This window comes from Chenopodium album, chromosome 7 (assembly GCF_948465745.1).
Source record: "Chenopodium album chromosome 7, dcCheAlbu1.1, whole genome shotgun sequence".
In the NCBI taxonomy this organism is placed as follows: Eukaryota; Viridiplantae; Streptophyta; class Magnoliopsida; order Caryophyllales; family Amaranthaceae; genus Chenopodium; species Chenopodium album.
The window spans coordinates 29,980,019-29,987,849 of NC_137840.1; the positions used below are offsets into that span (position 1 = coordinate 29,980,019).

At 36.5% G+C, this 7,831-nt stretch overlaps 1 non-coding gene across 1 annotated transcript; it reads right to left on the bottom strand.

Annotated features, from left to right (window-relative positions):
* Nucleotides 1-7,217: 7,217 nt before the first annotated feature.
* On the bottom strand, nt 7,218-7,324 carry LOC145641140 (small nucleolar RNA R71). Its single transcript, XR_014115206.1, has one exon. It is a non-coding gene; the product is annotated as a small nucleolar RNA R71 (small nucleolar RNA).
* Between the last annotated feature and the right edge of the window lie 507 nt (nt 7,325-7,831).

Sequence of the window (7,831 nt, forward strand, 5' to 3'; positions counted from 1 at the left end):
AAATTTGGTTATCTTCATGTTGGAAGATATAATTTTCAAGGATTCACAAAATTTAGATGTTGGAATTTTCATTTAAACATTAAAGTTCATATTTTTCCAACTTCCCTTTACTTTGTCAAATTCTCAAGTTTAATTTAAATTGATTAAATTGAAAGTGAGAAATTGCCTCAATTTTATGTTGCACCAAGCTAAACCAATTTAATTAAGAATGGTTCTTGGAATTATTTTGGTTATTTGCACTTTGAAAATTTTATTAAGTTAGATTTGTTTAAAATTTTATTTTGCTCTCTAAATTAGTTCTAAAATTAATTTAGAATTAATTATTGTTTTCTCGCGAAAAGGGATCAAATCCCGAGGCCGTGGCACGCAAAACGAGGCATTGCATCACCTTGGCGAGCCGGGCTGCATAGCAGCCCATATGTGGCTGCCAAGGTGGCAGCGCCGCCTTACTTGCGGCCACACGCGCGGCAGCAGCCACGCACGGCAGCAGCACACGCGCGGAAGCAGGTGCGGGCTGCAGCAGCCACGCGCGGCTATGCCGTGGCAGCAGCTCGCGGCCGTATGCCGTGTGTTCGTGGTCTTGGCGTGTGTGTATGCTTGGTGCGATGAGGTGGCTAGCCGTAGTAGGCTTGATGTTGCTTATTTTACCGTTTTATCTATTTTAATTAATTTTGTTTATTTTAATTAAAATTTTGGGAGGCTATGCCTCGGTTTTGAGCGGCATTGGCAAAATTTCATTTTGACAAGTTTGGGTGCTACCAACTTAATTAATTAGATTAATTAAGGAAATGCGGAATTTAGTGGGAGCTTCAATTATTAATGACGTAAATTATATAATCGGTTAACACTTTGACTAGTTTTAATTAGGCGTGTTAATCGGATTAACCACCTAGATTAGTTACTAGTGCGCGCGTTGTTTAAATGCATTTTATTTTGTTTTAATTTGTAAATTGCATGGGCCATTCACAAATAGTGAATGGATGAATGGAATATATATATATTCTCTCTCACAGGTTTTATGAAATGGCAACTAGTGGGACCCGACTAGGATAGAAAATACGGACTAGGTGCCGTTATGTATTTTTGTAAATCTAAATACGGTCTACGCACCGTTAAGTATTTTTGTACTTTAATATTTAGATTATTCCTAGTTGTAGACTGTAGTTTTTGCATAGTTTGGTTAAGTCTTGAATACGGCGTATCTTGGAAGACAAAGCCTTGAATTGCAAATGAAGACCTTTTGAAGATATGAAGATCTCAAGGGGTCATGCTAGTTGCCAATATGCATCTATAATTTCGCTTTATATTTTATGCTTATATATATGTGAATTATTCGTTAGATGCATACTAAGGTTTTCTTGATGTTGCGATGATTAGTTAAGTTCGCTTAAATCAACCAACATAGAAATCCTAGGTCCCTAATAATATTGAGTCAAACTTGCCTTTCCAAAACAACACTTACTAACCGAACGAGAGTGATGGTAGGCTACGCCAAAGCGAGGTGCCATCACTTCTCCAAGGGGCATAAGGCACACCGGGTGTGCACGTTGGTTTTGGTTTAACTCATCGATATGAGTAAGGAGTCCTCACATACCGTGGCAAAAGAGATACATCGTCAAAGATGCATTAGATGCGACGATTGTCTAACCAAGAGTGGCTTAGAGCCATTAGCAAGGCAATGATTACCCTAGAAGATTGAGTTTTTAAGACAAGCCAAAGAATGCTTAACCACTCTTTGTTTCTTCGGATCTTGGAATCGCCTTATTTTCGCCAAATAGGGACAATTTTTATGCGTAAATAAGACGTTTAATAAGATTGAAGTTTGCATGAATGCTATTAAATTTCAAACTTATTATGTTCTTGATAAATGGTTATACTTAGCACTTATATTTATAGTATTCCAAATCAAATAATATTGTTTCCATGATTGGTAAAGGAAATCCTTGAGAATAGTTCTCAAAGAAAGGAAAAGCATTTCTAAAATACAATTCTCATAAATGACTTTTATAATTAAGTCCGAAAGGACGGTTGGACATCATGTATTCAAAATACTAGGTAGTTTTGATAAAACATGAGGTATTGAGTTGCAAACTCAAGATTGTCAATGTTTGACAACCAACGTATCTTTTCGCATCACAATTGAGTAGGACTCATTGATGTAGTAATTCGAGTAAGAATTAATGGAAAAGATGGAACTTTGTTTTACGGCGCACTAGGTGCTTGATTATGCCTAACAAAGTATAAGAGTCAAGGTACTTAAAGAAATTATTCTTAAAGTAAGATTATGAGATGTTGTATGATAAGAAATATAGGAAAGAAGGAACGAAGAAAAGGAATTAGATTTCATTTCAACTCATGAGTTCATGTTATTTAGCAATTCGTTATCTTCACAAGTATCGGATACTGCTTGAGTGTTCCACTATGAGAGTGACCTCAAACTATTGAAGATAAGCTAAGTTATCGACTTACAAGCTTAGAATGAAGCAAGAAGAGCTACATCAGTTGTAAGATCGTATGTTTTGTTTAAAGACCTTTTAAGCCAAAGGCTGGAACAAGTAATGGTTATTATGTTCCATAATCAGCAACTGATCCGTTTACACACGGAAAGACTCACATTCAAAGTAATGAGCAATAGTTGCGAGATTTATTTGAATGGGATGGTTATCCAAGCGTTGAGTTAAGAATGCTTGATTATAAACAAACATTTCTCTAACATGATAAACTCACTAAGTTCAAGTCATGGGCTTGATTTGCGTTCCAAACATCTTTAGCAATGTCACATCGACAAGAACGTACTCAAGGCTCTATTAAATAGGCTCTTGATAGTTGCTTGAATTGGAATCGTTCTAAGACAAGAAAGTCTTACTTGTTGAAACCGACAAAGCAGAGAGCTATTGTTCTTGGTATAGACAGTTGACTCCGAAGGCTAAAGAGGATTCAATTACTTCAACGTTTCACAAAGAATTTGAAAGGATATGGCTATATTCATCAAATGTGAACAAACTTGACTTGAGTAGCTCAAGAGTTCAGTGAAGTACATAATCGACTTGGCAAGATATCAAAACGTCTAGATTAAATCGAGCGATGTTTGCTTGAGCCAAGCGTGACTATCTCAAAGTTATGAATGGAAATTTTCATAAATAACTCCACAAAAGAACATGGTGTGTCTTCATGGAGACCTCGGTGTCATTTGAAAATGACTCGAACATTGATGGTTCACAACCCTTCCTATAAAGTTCTTAAAGATTTGCACAAATGACTAATGTTACACTAAACAATGTGTCGAAGCTAAGAAAGGACGCCATATTCAGTTATGGATAGAAATAACTTCTAAAAGTCTTTTCAAGTATATGTCTAAGGCTCTTAGTCTCAGTGGGAGTTCACTAGCTCAGTGGGAGCAAAGTGGCTCAGTGGGAGCTAGGTGACTCAGTGGGAGCTGAATGGCTAAATAAAGACTAAGATAGCTCAAGTAGGAGCTAACTGTTTGTTTCACAACGAACTTTTGCCCAAAGACAATATACATGTCTCTTTGTAAGCATTCAAGTGAGACTACGGGTATTACCTCCACATCCTAATTGAGAACAAAAATTGTTTGTTGCTCTAAGTAGTGTCTTTCTGGAAAGTAACACGTTTCCAAAACGACAAGTGGGAGGAAAATGAACTCGATGACCATCGATCTTAGCAACAAACTAGAACTGAGAATCTCGGAAGACCTTAAAGGATTTCGTGACAATGCTTGATCAAGAATACTCAAAAGGACTTTACAAGTGCCTTAAAAGAAAATTCATTACTCACAAAACATTAAAGATGTTGGAGTAAGATCAACATAATAAAAGGGCTTTGAAAGCGCCTTAAAACTCAGTGTTTGATGCAATTGCCCCGTATAGGTATAGAATTCACCAAAGGCTTGGATTGAATCCTATAAATTTTCTATTAAGTTAGAAACAAACCTAAGACTTACAAGCATACTACTTACTATTAGATAGTAAAGGAATAATGTCTTGTAAGATAGCTACGACAAATCTAAATTCCGAATAATGGTTAAAAGCCATGAAAATCCGAAATAGACTCCATGTTTGAAAATCATGTTTGAAACTTGATTAATTTGCATGAAAGGTGAAAGACCCATCGATTGCAAATAAGTTTTCAAGGAGAAAACTAACAAATGTGGAAATGTATATGCATACATAGCTAGATTGGTTGTAAAGGATATAATTAATATCAAAGAGTTGATTTTAAAATCCCATTCACCAATCGGAATGCTCAAGTCTTTTCGTGATTGATCTAGCAAAATTGCACATATGAAATATGGCAAAATAGATACAAAAACCGCCTACCCAAAATAGGATTTTGGAAGTGACTATGGAATAGTCGAAGGGTTTTGAAAATCTAAATAATGCTAGATTTGAAAGCAAGCACATGGAATCCGTCATGGGATTAAAGGAAGCATTGCATTAAGGAATTGGAACGTGTTTTCTCATAAAGTTAATAAGAGGATTGACTTATGGAGAAACATAAAAAATTCTGATGAACAAGAAGTTTAGTGGGAGCAAAAGTAATGGTCCAACAAGAAGTTTACGAACTCTATTGTGAAACAACCATCAAATGCTAAATGTTTAGATTTGAAAGTATTTTCGACAATGGACCGAGCTAAAGATGATACTTAGTACATGTTGGGAATTAAGTTCTATGGTATAGACTTAATTAAATGTTTAAATGAGTAAAAGAAATTACCATGTTAAACATGAAAGACTTTGAAAGGCTTTCGACCCATATGTATGAAGCTAAGTAAATGTTTGAACTAAGTATAAGCTAGGCTAAGTACTAAATCAAACAAGAAAGACTCTAGTAAGAGACTTTCAATCATATCATACAGCGAACAATTTGGCAAGACTCAGTGATATGTCCATTTTATATAGTGTTTTACCCCCGTCCCTTGGTCGTTATTAGTAGTGTTTTTGGCTCCTTCGGGCCACTTTTATTACTAATTTGTGTGTTCTAGTGTTTTCGTAGTTTTAGTTGTATTTTACAGGAAATTGCACTCTTGGAGCATTTTCCCGGGCTTTATTGGATCGACTACGGAAGCTAGAAGGACACGACCACTTTTGGAGCCCAAGATCGGTGAGAGCCGGTGATTAAGGGCTCGGTAATTGGGATCACGGGACATTTGGACCATGTATTCGAGACCCAAGAGGAAATATGGATTGGGCCGAGAAATCTAGCCCAATCGAAGTCCAAGCCTCGAAGAAGAAGACCGGGCCCGATCGGGTGAGCGTAGGCTCGATCGGGCGCGGCACATCAGTATAGGCGTTGTGAAAAAGGCGGGCCCGATCGGGCGGCCCTTCGCCCGATCGGGCGCGTGTTTTCTTAGTAGATGATTAACATAGTTTTAATTTGTTTTAGCGTAGGATTTTTGTACGGAATATAAATACTCCTCCGTAATACGTTTTTTATCATCTCTCTTCTTCCCTTATCTCCTCCCTCTTAGACTTTCTCTCTCTACTTAGTTTTCTCTCTCTTAAACTCTCTCTAAACCTTTGTTCTTAATTCTTTCTTTTAATTCCAGATTTATTTTGGTAACGATTTCTCTTTCCTTAATCTTAGTTATTTATTTTATTCCTTTGATCATGAGTTATTTTATTATTTTGATTAGTTTAGTTTTTAATATGTGTGAGTAGTTTAATTTCTAGGGTTTATGGGGATCTAATAAATAATATGAAGGGGTAAATTATTGATGTTGATTATCAATGCTAGATTAATTTCCTATTGATTGATTTAATGCTCTGTGACTAGATTAGGCCGATCTTTTATGCATGAGTTTGACAATATTGATTCAAGAATCGAGAGATGAGGATTAATGTTTAGGTCTAATTTCAATAGGCAAGTTAATTTATAAATGGTTAAGTCAAGATATCGAGAGATGAGATTTAATACCGATAAATTAATTGTGTGATTGTAATAAGTAGCGTGAGCCCTTTACAATCTGGTTAATTGATGCATTGATGATTGACTGTTATTGATTATTGGTATTACATGATAATTTCTTATTGGATTGTTTTAATGTTTTACAATTGCGGCTTGTAAAAGTATAGCAATATTAAATTGATGAATCGAGCAGATGTTAATTTGATATTAAAGGCTATTTTCAATGAGGACTTAGAGCTAGTAAATTGCGAGAGCCTGTTAGATCTATGTTGATTAATAAATTGCGAGAGCCTGTTAATCATGTTATTTATGCAATGTCAATGATTGATTACTATGTTTTACCCTGGAGTATTATTTATTGGTGAACCTATACCCTAGATCCCTTTATATATTGTTTTCTCCCTACTCTTATTCCTTTGTAGTTTAGTCTCATACTTAATTATAAATATTGGTTACTTAAATAATTTAGATTATAATAATTAATTGGAAGTAAAAAGACTTGTTTCCCTGTGGAGATCGACCCTACTTCCCTATCTACCTTAGTTAGTGATTTAGGTATTTATTTTTGATTAGGGGATACGACTTTACCCTGTCAAAATTTGGCGCCGTTGCCTGGGAAAACGGTTTTATTTTTTATTTCTGATTGTTTTTGTAGTCTAGATTATTTCCATTCGTCTCAGAGAGCGTTAGTTCTCTGAGACAAATCTCATATTTGCTTCTAGTTTTTGTTTATGCCCAGGTGTTCCAGATCAGGTTATATCCCATTCGATCCTGAGATCGAACGTTCCTTCCATAGACAGAAAAACTTCTACAAGCAAATCCTGGCGGATTTTGGTGATACTAACAATAATCACCGCAATCCTCCAACTGATTCTAGCGATTTAGAGACATCATCAGACACAGAATCAGAGATGGCGGCTCCAAAGAAGCTTAGTGATTATTCACAACCAAAGCTTACGGATTTTCCACATCTCACCCCTACTCCGGCTCTTGATGGGGTTCAATTTGAAATTAAACCTCAATTTATAACGATGATAGAGAGGAAGCAATTCAGTGGAGCCAAGGGTGAAGACCCGAATCTTCACATTGCCGACTATTGTCAATATTGCAACACCATCAGGCAAGCCGGGGTCACTCAAGACCAAATCAGGGAGATTCTTTTTCCCTTCTCTTTAACTGGAAAAGCTAAATTGTGGTTTAATGGCTTGAATAGAACTACACTTGGTATAACTGACTGGGAAACTCTTGTTTTGAATTTCTATAACAAGTATTATCCTGCAGAGAGAACAGCAGTACTACGAAGTGCGATTCAGAACTTTGCCCAAGAAGCCGATGAGTCTTTATATGAGGCTTGGGAGAGGTTTAAGGACTTACAAAGAGAATGCCCTCACCATAATTTAGCACAATGGCAGTTAATCCAAGCCTTTTATAACGGCATTGGAAATTCTTCTAGAATAATTTTAGACTCTGCAGCTAGTGGGAGATTTATGAATCTTGATGTTGATGATGCAGGTCAGGTTATTGAAGATATGGCGATACACAATTCCCAATATGGGAATCCCAGAGGATTTGCTAATAAGGGGAAACATAGTGTCGACTCTGTATCCTTTTTGCAAGCTCAACTGACCTCTATTTGCCAAAAATTAGATAATCTGAGCACTGCTAATGTAGCTAATGTTTCTGCGATTAATAATAATTCTAATGAGGCTTTCTGTGAAAACTGTGGTATTGTAGGTCATTGGGAGCAGGATTGCAGGAGTTCCGTGGAGCAAGTTAATGCCTTCCAAGCTTATAGGCAGAATAACCCATACTCCAACACTTACAATCCTGGATATCGGAATCATCCATACCTTTCCTACCGGAGCACTAATATTCAAAATCCACCACCACAAGAACCACAGGTGCC